Source organism: Dasypus novemcinctus, chromosome 13, assembly GCF_030445035.2.
Source record: "Dasypus novemcinctus isolate mDasNov1 chromosome 13, mDasNov1.1.hap2, whole genome shotgun sequence".
Taxonomy (NCBI): domain Eukaryota; kingdom Metazoa; phylum Chordata; class Mammalia; order Cingulata; family Dasypodidae; genus Dasypus; species Dasypus novemcinctus.
The window spans coordinates 55974414-55987154 of NC_080685.1; the positions used below are offsets into that span (position 1 = coordinate 55974414).

The 12741-nt window shown below is 39.1% G+C and overlaps 1 long non-coding RNA gene across 1 annotated transcript in view; it reads right to left on the reverse strand.

Moving 5' to 3' along the window:
- The window catches only part of LOC139436292 (uncharacterized), a 46043-nt gene extending 34168 nt beyond the window's left edge, over positions 1–11875 (reverse strand). The window contains exon 1 of the long non-coding RNA XR_011645504.1: positions 11654–11875. This is a non-coding gene — a long non-coding RNA (uncharacterized lncRNA). The remainder of the gene's footprint in view (positions 1–11653) is intronic.
- Between the last annotated feature and the right edge of the window lie 866 nt (positions 11876–12741).

The following is a 12741-nucleotide window of genomic DNA, read 5'->3' on the forward strand; positions in this document are numbered from 1 at the left end:
TATAGTAAATCCTCAATATATATATATATATATTAGAACACATAGTAGTCATTTGAACTTTCACTATTTGACTTTTTTTTTAAGATTTTTTTTTAAATTTATTTCTCCCCACCCCCTCATTGTTTTCACTTGTTGTGCTTGTTTGTGTTCCTTATTTCTTTAGGAGCCTCTAAGAACTGAAACCAGGACCTCCAATTTGGGAAGAAGGGGCCTAATCACTTGAGCCACCTCCACTCCCTGCTTTGTTGTGTCTCTTATTGTGTTTTTTCCTCTTGTGTCTCTTGTTGCATCATCTTGTTGTGTCAGCTCACTGCGTCTGCCCATCACATCAGCTTGCTGTCTTGCTTGTCTTCTTTAGCAGGCACCAGGAACCTCTGCAGCCTGCTTTCTTGTGTCTCTCATTATGTTTTTTCTTCTTGTATCTCTTGTTGCGTCATCTTACTGCATCAGCTCGCCATGCCTGCCCATCACACCAGCTTACTGTCTTCTTTAGGAGGCACTGGGAACTGAACCCAGGATCTCCCATGTGGTAGGCAGGAACTCAATCACTTGAGCTACATCTGCCTCCCAATAAATATTTGTTAAATCAGTTAATAAAGTTAATGTTTTCTACAAAAGGAACTTAGCTTAGGTTTTAAGACATGGACTAGCTCTGCTGCTAATATTGCTCAACAAATTAATACTCCCTCAGGAACTCTTTTCCTCTGTTTCATTAGTTTACCAGCTGACTCCTGGTCAACAGTATGCTGATAGCACTGGGGCTTTCCTCACCAATATAGCACATGTATGTTGTTCTTACCTGGGACATGTTGCCTCATTTCTTGCTCCTCCCTCCAGCCTGTGACATGAATGCTAATTACAGACTGTATTTTAACTTCTGCACAATCCATTACATTCAAGCCTACCTTCTGGCAACTTTTTCCCATTTCACTCCTTTCTTCCTATTTCTACTCTACCTTCAATTTTTCTTTTGTGACACTCTGCATCTCTGTCCCAAGGGAATCTATTCTCTTGCTCTAAACTCCTCTTCTAATCTGTAGATCATGCTTTCCTTGCTATTTGTCCTTCATGGTTTCATAACCCTTCCTTGCATTTAAAAATTAAAACCTGTACACCTTTAGAGATTTTAAAAAGTCATAAATACTCCATTTACATTTTATCAGAGATAATCCCCACTCCCAGTCTGGAGGCCCTCCCTGGAATTTTTAACCACAGTTCTAGGAAGATGCTATTCAATCTCTCAAAGGGCTTGTGAGTGAAACTCCACAGTTCTAAAGTACTAATGAGGTCAAAAGGCTCCCCATGACCATCTGCCTTAGCTGCTTTTACTAGGACAAGGACAAGGGATGAAGGAAATTGTGGGAGATTTTATTCTCATGAGAGTTTGAGTTCAACCAACTAAATTTGACTTATAAGGCCCTTAGGTAGTTCAGAGTCATTCTTAGATTTTCTGGAACTAATGTAAGATGCAATAGTTTTAGCGGTTTTACCCATTATGACTAATGGTCTTAAAAGCCTTCTGCCTATGAATCAGATTATACGCACACACACACACACACACACACATACACACATATATTTTATATATATGTATGCAAACACCTACCTGAAACTTATTGAACACAAAGCTGTAAATGGCCTTTGAAAATAAAAAATCTGATGTCCAATCTCAAGTGGATTCCAAAGTTGAATATATAATTTGGGGCATTTTCTTTGATCTTTCCTTCCTAAGAATAATTTTCTAAAGACAGATTGCCTTCATGATAGACTTTCTTGGGTTCCAAGAAACTCTTATTCTTCTTACTCTGGGTTGCCATGAATCTGGACTGCCTTGAATGGGTACTGGTATAAAATAATCTTATTTGATATACAAGTGGGCCTACATAGTATACCTAGTGATGCCAGGGATAGCCTAAGAAAGTCCTGAACTACTGGTTGAGTTCATGCTCTATACTTGGATAAAAATATATGGAAAGACAGATATATTCTATTATCTTCTCTTTTTCTATATTGCCTTAATTTTCTTCTCCTCATCTTAATATCTCATGAACTGAGCATGGTTCTATTATGTCCAGTGTTAATACATATTTATACAGATGAGAGAAGATCATTTGAGGGGATAACCCTAAAATAAATGCTTAGGTCCAATAAAATGTCCCTATCTTGAGAGTTTGGCCTAATAAACACACTTTAATTCTCCCATTTATCAAGACTTGTTAAGTCTCTGGATGGCAAATGTTATTGGCAAAGTTTCTGTGGTAAGAGATATAGGCTTTGGAAAACAATCCTTGAAATGAGAAGGTATGTCTGATTATATGCTTAAGCTAAAGCTGTTGCTAAGGGCAACCTGAGTCACTGATTGCAAATAAAGTATTGATCAGAAAAAAGGAGACTTGAAGCACTGCTCAAGAAGAAAATATGGACAGCAGGGAAGATAGTGGTTATTGCTGGAGTTGCAGTCTTGAGACTCTGTTATGTGATTTTTCTCACTCTCTTGTCAGCCTAGGCTATAGGAGAGAAGACACAATGGTGTCAGAGGCCCAGAGATTAAGACCACAAATGAAACTTGACCCCCTAATTCAAAAGGAGGTGGGTCTCTGGTAATAAACAGCTGGAGATGTGATCAGGACCCAAGGAGTCTGTCCTTCCACAGCCAATGAGCTCAAATTCCCAAATAATGAGACTCTAATTACTCCCTAGTGCCTAAAACAGAACTGATTTTATCCACATACTCCAGGCCTTCTTAAAGCAGTCCCAGAACTCTTTCAGTGAAATTCTGTGAAAGAGAGCAACTCAAAAGAAATATTCCCAAAGAGAGGAAGAAATTATCTCAGCACCTTGACCCAGGAAATATCTTTGACTTTTGTTCATTTCATTCATCTCTTCTTTACTATGAGATAGGAGAGTGGAGGGACTCAAGGTAGAAGGAGGTAGAGAGGGCATTGTGTTGTTTCCCAGCCTAGCATATAGCTCTAAACCCCAAAGTGAGTAGATAGATAATAAATGGAATGTGGGCAGAAAAAAAATCCCTAGAGCTTTATTTAGTAGCCAAGGAAAGCCCCCAGAGGAGTTGCTGTGCCAAAAAGCCTCTAAACTGATGTGTCAGCCAAAAGGAGCGACACCAAGATGGAATTCAGAGTTTATAACAAAGGAAGGAGGTAATTTTAGTCAATGCCTGAGAATAAGAATTAAATTAACATAATTTATGTATTATGTTCTATGAGAGAGTATTCTTTCTGAGTATGTGCATCATCAATAAATTAGAAGTTGGTAGTATAGAGTTTCTATGTAAAAACAGCAGTAACTATATGCTTTTTTCTCTCTAAGACAAAACTGCCAGGATATAAATAGTTTTGTCTTGGATTATTCTTGGCACATGGTAGGTATACTAAAAATATATTGAATTAATAAATTACTGAATGAATGAGTCCTACAACTGAAAGCAGGAGGATTGCATCCAGCATCCATGTGGAATCTAACCCCCCTCTTGATATAGATGTGGAGTGAACATAACCAATCCAAGGTCCACAGGATGGAGGAATAGAATATGAATTAGAGTAGATTTACTGATATTCTATTCATGAACTATTGTGATTAGTAATTGAAGAAAATGTGGCATTGGTGTGGAGAAAGTGGCCATGGTGGCTGCTGGGTGTGGGGAATGGGAGGAAGAGATGAGATGTGGAGGCGTTTTTGGGACTTGTAGCTGTCCTGGGTGGTGCTGCAGGGACAATTACCGGACATTGTATGTCCTCCCATGGCCCACTGGATGGAACGTGGGAGATTGTGGGCTATGATGTGGACCATTGACCATGAGGTGCAATGATGCTCAGAGATGTATTCACCACATGCAATGAATGTCTCATGATGATGGAGGAGAATGTTGCTTTGGGGGGAGGAGTGGGATGAGGGGAGTGGGGGTTATATGGGAACCTCATATTTTTTTAATGTAATATTAAAAAAATGAATAAAGATTTAAAAAAAGTCACTACAGACATCAATCCAATTAAAAAAAAAAATGAATGAGTCATATACCCTATTTTCAAACCCAAAGGCTTATATTACTCACTGCCGCCTGGTGGCAGCATTCCTAATTGTAAGCAAAACGTCAAGGAAAATAAACTCTTAAAAATTATGAAGTATTAGTAAATTCTCCTGGGAAGGGGTTTGTTTGTTTTGTTTTTGTTTGTTTGTTTACCAGGAAGACCCTAATAATAGGTTAGATAAATGTTTTTATTGCTATTCCAGATGATTTAAGAGAGCCAAAGAAACTCCATGTCAGAAGTCCTGTCTCCTTTACTTGGAATTTTTCTTAGTCATTAGAGCATGTTTTTTGTTTTCAGACTTGGGACTCTGAAACAGTGGAACTATTCGTATGTTTATAATTTCTCTTGGGTCATCAGTCACAAGAGAACTAATGACTTAACACTCAAAGCTTTTCTAAAGAGTTTAAGGAAATATTCATTTTCCAGTGGCAGGCGACAAGTACATAGGTCCATTGGGCTTTCTGAGCCATCTCCTTACTGACAATGATGGACTCTGCTCTAACCAAGAAGAGAACACAGGGGGTTGACACAGGCTTCCCATTTTTTACTTTAATGAATGCTATTTCCATTTGTTTTAGAGCGCAATCCCCAGGAAGGATGGTGACAAGACGAAGGTTCACTGGTTTCCTTTTTCCCTGACAGATTCAAAAGTGTGGCGCAGGTGGCAAATTAGACTTGGCTTCCCATTAATTGGTAGGAAGGAACTTTCTCTTTTGCTGTTCAGATTGTCATTGGATCCTTTTTACATTGAGGTTTTGTGAAATTATCACTATTATATTTATCATTTAGCAGTTTATCATTGCTGCTGCTAATGTAGAAAATGATGAAGGAATTAAATCAATTAGAAGCCCCTCTGACAGTGTGCCTTGAAGTAACTAGAAACATGAGTTAACTTGTGGTAGGCTCATATTAAGGTAGATAGTAGTTGCTATCAATTCTGAGTCCTGGGTTTGGATAAAAAATTTTTTCTGTGAATATCTTTTGACTTAATGACTTTGAACAAATCATAAAAATAATAGTGATGATGATAATGATGTACAATCATTTATCAAACTCCTGCAATATACAAGCAGCATATGGTGTTTTACCTACACTTAGTCATTTAGTCTTCACAATAACCCTAAGAGATGCTCATTCTTTGAGCCCAGGGTAGGTAGGTAGGCAGGCGATTGGTCCACTTCAACAGGCTATAGGAGGTAAAGCCATTATCCAACTCCAATTTACAATCAAAGGACTACAACAAAGCAAACCACAGGGATAGGCGTGTAGAGCACTAGACATTCCAGTAGAGACAAAGATTGACATGGTGAGACCAGACAAGATTTAAACCCAAGGAGGACAACCAACAGAAGAACAGAAGAGGAAAATGTGTCTTTCTAAAGCTGGTAGTCTTTTCCATGGAATTCAAGGCTGTTGTTTTTGACAGAGACAAGCCCTAGATGTGTTGTGGGACAAAACCATGAAAGAGAAGCAGATGAACACATGCAAGCTTTGGACAGTGTGACGGCTTTGTGATGTGTTGACCTCTCTAAACTGGATTACATCTCTCAGAATTCCTTTTCTAGTATGTTTCTGGACTACAAGGGAGATTCTCTCAGGAAAGTTGGAGGGCAGAGGGAGACAGCAGCCATTTTACAGCATACACACACCTTTTCTCAGTTACAAAATCAAGCCCTAGTTTAGCTGCTGCTGGAGGGAGTTTGTAAATGCAATTAAAGTCCAAAATCAGTTGAGTTTGAATTCATCAAAAGGAAGATTATCCTGGGTGGGCCAGACTTAATTAGATGGAAGCCCTTTAAAGAAGTACTAAGCCCCACTCCCCTGAATATCAGAGATTCTAAACACCAGGGGAGAAGAAAAACTCACCTCATTTGTTGCTAATCTGTTGACTCACTTCATTAGCATAAACAGCAGCTAGATCTGCAGTTGTATTTCCTTCCCTCTGGATCGTTCCTTTCTGACTGGGCTTGCTAAGGTAGCCCCAAGAACTGTGTAAACCAATTTCCTGTATAGTCTCCTAATTTGCTACAGGTTCTGCTCCTCTAGTTGAACTCTGATACAAACAATGAGGCAGGGTGAAACCATAATACATTTTAAAATCAGCTCTCTCTACCATCTACATAGGCTTATATAGAGTAGTGTCTTTTTAGTACAGTTGAGGACGCCAGTACAGCATTTTAGGTAAAGGAAACTTCAGGAAAAATTAATATAAAATCATGCCCAAAAGTGAGGAAGAGGGGGCTCCTTTAATGGAACAACTTATCTAGTGAACAGAAAGAAGAAAAGCATTTCCAAACTGCAGAAAATTAAAGGACAGACCATTCCTATTAAGGATTAGCTAGTTACTGGCAGAAGCATTTTTCTGCCATTTGGGTAGTCAACTGAATACCTCAACACACTTTTTACCCAACCTCCCTCTCCCACCAATCATGGAAAATGGCTTTGCTTTGTCTTCACCAGATTCTATGCCAATCCTGGTCCTTTTCTGTTTTGTTTTGTTTTTGTTTTTTTGTTTTTTTAAATCCAGTCACATGCAACATTTTATGGTTTGTTGGTAAAGTTTACTGAAGAACCATAAGAAAAACAGAATTTATATTGCATACCCCACAGCAAACTACATCAAATCTTCTCACCAGATATAACTCTCCTCTAGTGCACTACGGTCTTCTTCCAGCATTCCCACACCCAAATTCAGCCTCTTGCTTCTCTGTTGTCTCAAGTAATTCTGTCTCCAAACCTGAACATCCCATCAGGCTAGCATTATTTGATATAACATAAAATTGAGATCTCACCCCCAACTCCAGTGATTTATTGAGTAACACACTGTGATCTCCCTCACGGAAGTTCTAACAAAATATACTTTTCTCTAGCTTGCTTCATGAAAAAATAGAATTGTTATAGGAGTTTGATGTCGATACTACACAGGCACACCCACCCAAATGGACCACCCCGGGTGGACAACCTCCACATACCAGCTTGTTAGTCATGGGCCGAGCGTGGGCTGATTCTGGCAGGAAACAAGAATAGAGGAAGAAGGAGGCTTTAACTCACCATGGACAAGTGGATGTTAGTTCCTAAGGCTAGACTAAGTTCTTCAAGGAAGATAATGTACAGCAAACCTGGTGACATTACAGTCACTCGCTCCTCCTCATCAGTCTATTGGGACAGAGCTGGGTTTATGGAACATAGTGCAGCTCCCCCAAAGGAATTCTCTCTATGGCTCATAATAATGGCTAATTTAGCACAGCATCAAATTAATAATGGAATATAATTTTGTCTTAGCATGGAAGGCCCCCATTTGTCAGCTGTACTTTGGGGATGTGGCCTCCCTGGGCCCTTCCATCTTCTCATTAAACAAGCACCTCTTTCTGGGACTCATCAAGAATTGTTCCCTTGGAACTCTTATACTTGGGTATCTGAAAAATGTTTTAGTGATTCAGTTTGGAGAGGCCACATGTTACAACAGGGAGATTTTGGGATAATGAGTAGGAAAGTGCTTTGTAAATGGTTAATATAACACATGAATATAAATTTTCTTTTATGAATCAGGAGACCAGGGAACAGATGACCTTGAGCAAGTCACTTCACCTTTCTGGAATTCAGTTTTCTAATTTGTGAAATTATGGAATTTAAGTAGATCCCTCCTGAATCAACAATGACCATTATGTTAATGACAGCTTAAGATGTATTGCACTCTTATAACCACTTTACTTGTATTAGTACATCCTTTGTTGCCCACAACAAACCTATGGAAGTATTATTATTATCCCTATTTTTCAAGTAAGAAAACTGAGCTACTATGAAGGTAAATAACTTATCCAAAATCATGCATATAAAAAGTAGAGTAGAGATTTGAACTCTAGCAATTTGTCTCTAGTATCTATACCCAGCCACTTTGTTATACTGTCACTGTGAATATATTTTAATGATGTGGTCTATTTTAAAAAAACCTGTCATTGCCAATACAACATCAGTAAATAGGGCCAGTATTCAACCATAGATTTTTTTAAATAATGGTGGCAGATTTACCATAATCCATTAATGTTCTTGTGCAGGCAAAGTTAATTGGCCTGCCCAGATTGAACTCTAGACTTCAGGGGCATCATCATTTGGAAATGCTTCACTTTCCAAATGTTTGACAGGCATTTCCACAGGCTGTGCCTAGAGAAGCAGGCTTTAAAATCATCAGCACTGTCAGTGTTGACTGCTTGTGAGCAGGTAAGCAGAATCTTGTCACACCCTCACATCAGGAGCCCTCCAAGGGGGAAAACCAAAATTCAGAAGAGAGCCTTTTGGTTAGACATAGAGATGGCTCAGAGCACCTGTTTGCTATAGGTTAGCTCTGATTTCTGTGCTGCCCAGGACTTTTCCAGACCAGGAATGGCCTCCTCTTTCTCTCTACTAACTCTAAACCCACTCAGGCTTCTAGAACTGCCACACACATTGGCTCCTCCTTCTTTGACCCTTTATAGTGTTGGCAGCTCTGCCATGGTGTTGAATGCCTGATTATGAGCTGCTTTGTGACAGCTTCATGTGTTATTGAGTCTCATTTCCATGAATAGGCACCTTGGAGACAAGGAAGGCTCCTCCTTTCATTTCTCCACAGTAGCCAGGTCAGGGATGCATTGAGCACATGGCTCTCCTACCACTAGAAAAACACTTGCTGAATTGGACTAAAAGATGGAATTATACTCAAGGACCCTCCTCTGAAAAAGGGTATTTAGAATCTAGGGTCTTTATAGAAATGTGAACTCTTGACCATTGATTGTGTGTGGGCCTCTGTGGATCTAACTTCATGCTCGGATGTCTGCCATTGATGTTTCTTCAGATTGTGAACATTAACAGAAACTCTTAAAGACAATGTTATCTCAGAAAGACACTATGTGCTGCTATTTCTGGCCACTGATACCTCAATTCCAATTAAGTTGGTAAAAAACCTAAGTGGAAAGTTAAATCCTGTTGAGAAACACCCTTGGGAATGAGCAAAGTCCACCTCTAAGGAGAGAGAATTAACTCCTGAACAATAAGAACACAGAAGGTGAGGAAGCCTGGGTTAGGAAAGAAGAAGGAATTGCAAAAAAGGAAGTAAGAGAGCCAATGGTCATCCTACTTCAAAATGTTGCACTGTTAGGCCAGTCTTAGGGAAGGCTTCCTAAGTATATTACTGTAAGGACTGTGAGCATTTGTCTATATATTTGTATATTGTCTAGGCCTCAAATGAGAGAAACCAGTTTGCCATACAGGGAAGCCAAGGATTGTCCCCGTGTTGCACTGATATAATTAGTCATTCTGGGCAGCAATGGAGTAATGATGATTTTGACTGATGACTTATTTTGAACAAATTGCTTTTGAACTATGCAGCTCTTTCTGTGGAGACATTATAATCAAGGTTCTCAAAGTGGATGTACTGGTTTGAAAGGGATTTTGAGCATCTTTCCTTCATTGGGCTTCGTATGGTGGGTGGTGGAACATCTGATCTACTCAATCAAGTATGTGTACTCAGAGTCTCTCCTAAGTATGTATGTGCTCAGGTCAGGGTAAGGCAGAAGAGAGTGCACTTGATTGTTTCCATCGGGTAATGCGTGAGATTGACTGTGAAACAAATGTAGGCAGTTCTGAGCCAAATGTGCATCATTGGCCAAGTCATCTGCAAACCACATTTGATTTTTGGCTGGGAGGAAAAAGGGTTTGGCTATCTCTGCCTTGCCTTCCTTTACTGCGCTGATACCCTGGGCCAGAGGAAGATGTTGCCATTGATGTCTTTCCCAGGCATGGCTTGTTGTTTTTCTTTGTACATTTTATGCATTGACGGCCAAGAGCCTTGAGTAAGGAAATGATGCTTTAGAAACAAAAAAGCTCTTTTGTATGTGCCATTTAGGACATCAGACAGAATGGTCTTTTAGATAAAATTGTCTGGCAACGGGAAAGTGGCATCTACGGGTCATAAAGCACCGTGCCTGTACATATTTCCTGCCGACAGGCACTTACTCTGCATGCCAAGCCCATGTGTTAATGTCAACTCTTCCATCTCCATCCGGCATCCAGTTCTTTTTGCTGAATGACTGCCTTGTGGAAGGTCTTTCTCTAGAGCTAGGAAGGAAGAGTGTACTGGCCTTGATACCTTCTCCAATGATTTTATTTATTTGTTGACTATTTTTATATGTTTATTTTTTTCTACAGTTCAAAAACAGATGGTAGAACAAAAGTAAAGAAACACCAAGTAGCCAATCATTTTTTGACTGGATTCAGAAGTTAGAATTTGACTGCATTTTAAATCTAGCCCTATTGCATTTGTTTAATAAACATTCTAAAATACAATTCTCCTTAAAGCCAAAAGAGTCCCAAGTCCCTTCTGGTACCAGAGGAATGGCATAGAATAAATGACAAATATTAGCTAAGTGATAGGAAAGGAGCATCTTGTCAAAGTGACTTGGCCATGTATAGAGAACTTTGCTCTTTTCCGTTAACCTTGTCATATCTCTCAAACTATTTTTTTCTAGGACATTTCTATGACATTTTACATCATGAAAAATATACACATGAATCTTTTTCTTAAGCCCAAACTAGAATTACCCTTCTGGGTTTGGAAAAAGGAAGCAAGTTTTTTTTGTTTTGCTTTGTTTTGTTATGTTTTAGGGGTAGGGTTAGGTTTGTCTCCCATTTTACTAACACTATCTCCTTTAAAGGAAAAAAAGGCTGCAGAATGCTAGAAAAAAACCTAAGTTTGCCTGACCGATCTTTATACCAAGATGATGGGTAGCTATAAATCTTGATTGAGCCATGGGTAAAAAGTCAGAATCACTTTCATTGATTTACATAAGCAGTGTGCCTTTATGATCCATGATTTAAAAAAATTATCATTCCATTTTTATATGATTCATAACTGTGGGTTAGTTTTTTGTAAGAGAAAATGTAGGGCAACAAGAAGAAATTGAAAATGTATGTTTCTATTCTTAAGTGAAATCATTGTGAATCTTTAATAATATATATTCAAAATATGACACATTGGAAGAAAAAAGTATACCCTTGGAGCATCTCTGTGATGCTCTCTTCAGGGTCTGTAACTCAGAACTGCCTCAGTCTAAAAATACTTCATAACACTGATACTAAAAGGACAGAGTATTCAGTATGAGGTAGAGGAAGAGTCTGAAAAAAGATATAAGAATTGCTTTCAACTATAAGGACTATTATGTAAGAGATGGTGATCACATGCTATCAATTTCTAAAAAAAAAAAGTGGATTAAGAAAAGCTTTAGTTAGACACAAGGAAGAACTTCCTAGGAGGAAGGAATATTTAAATTGAGAGGAAATCAGGAGTATTTTCCTCATTTCCTTGTATGGCAAACTCACGTCTAGAACAGTTTGTTAAATTAGATGATACTAGTAAAGTAGAGGGTGTTCAGAGGAGTTTTCACCTCAGCATAATGAAGAGCTAGCTCTCCCAAATTTTACTTCTGTAGATCTGCTGTAACAAGTTCTACAAACTGGGTGGCTTTAAGACAATAGACATTTATTGACTTATGGTTCTAGAGCCTAGGAATAGAAAATCAAAAGTGTTGGTAGGACCATGCTCCCTCTGAAACCTGTAGGGGTCGAGCCCTCCTTACCTCTTCTAGTGTCTCATGTTTGCCGGCAATCCTTGGCCTTCCTCGACTTGTGGCTTCATCACTCCACTTTGTCTCCATCCCCTGTCTTTTTATGTCTCTTTTTCCCCTTATTGTAGGCACACCAGTCAGACTGTATTAAAGACCCATCCTACTCCAATAGGACCTCATCTTAACTAATTCCATTCCATTTCCAAATGGGGTCTGTACTACTGGCCGTTAGGACTTCAATGCATCTTTTGGGAGGACACAGTTCAACCCATAACAAACTCGTAAAGTCTATTGAGTAACAAAAAATATTACAAGAGTTTACAAACTGGCATCAGGAAAAGTCACCTCGGGAGTCCATTCAACTATTGATCCTTTGACCCAGTTCCAGAAATTATAATACAGTCCATTGGGAAATCTGTATTGATTTTGAGGCACGTTAAAAGTTGTGAGGCATAGGTGCAGTGTTAAAGCCCCTGCCTCAGGTCCCAGGGGCATGGGTCCCTCTCCTAGTGTCTCACTAATTCATTAAATGACCTTGGGCAAGCAGTAATTTCCTTGCCTGAAAAATCCACCTAAAACCCTTGCCCACTTCATTTGTCCTTCTATCCTACGAGATAAGAGCTGTAGAAGATTTTGTGAGGTTTTAGCAGTTTACAAATTTAATGCCACTTTCTTTTGTTTTAATCAAATTTCACATCCCTCATTTACCACTTTCCCAGATTAATCAAAGAAGTCCTTTTCTTCTCCCAGCTATTTTGCACATGGAATCGCAAGTCCACAGACGTTAAACAGGAGGCCACCCTGGGTGCAGATCCAGAGAACTCAGTTCTGCCACTTCCCACCTCTATTATCTTGACCAAATTATACAAATAATCTGAGTTTCTCTCTCCTCCTTGTGAAATGGGAATGCTTTCATTTGCCTCCCTCAGTGCTGTGAGGACTCAGTCTGTAAAGCTCCCTGGTAACTTATTTGAAACTGGTTTTTCTCACCCATGAATCTTTCCCCTCCATTGTCACCATTTCCTTCTGTCCTACAAAAGTGTCACGACAAAGACTGAAATTTACATCATATTTGGCAAAAATCAGGCTAGTAGATTACA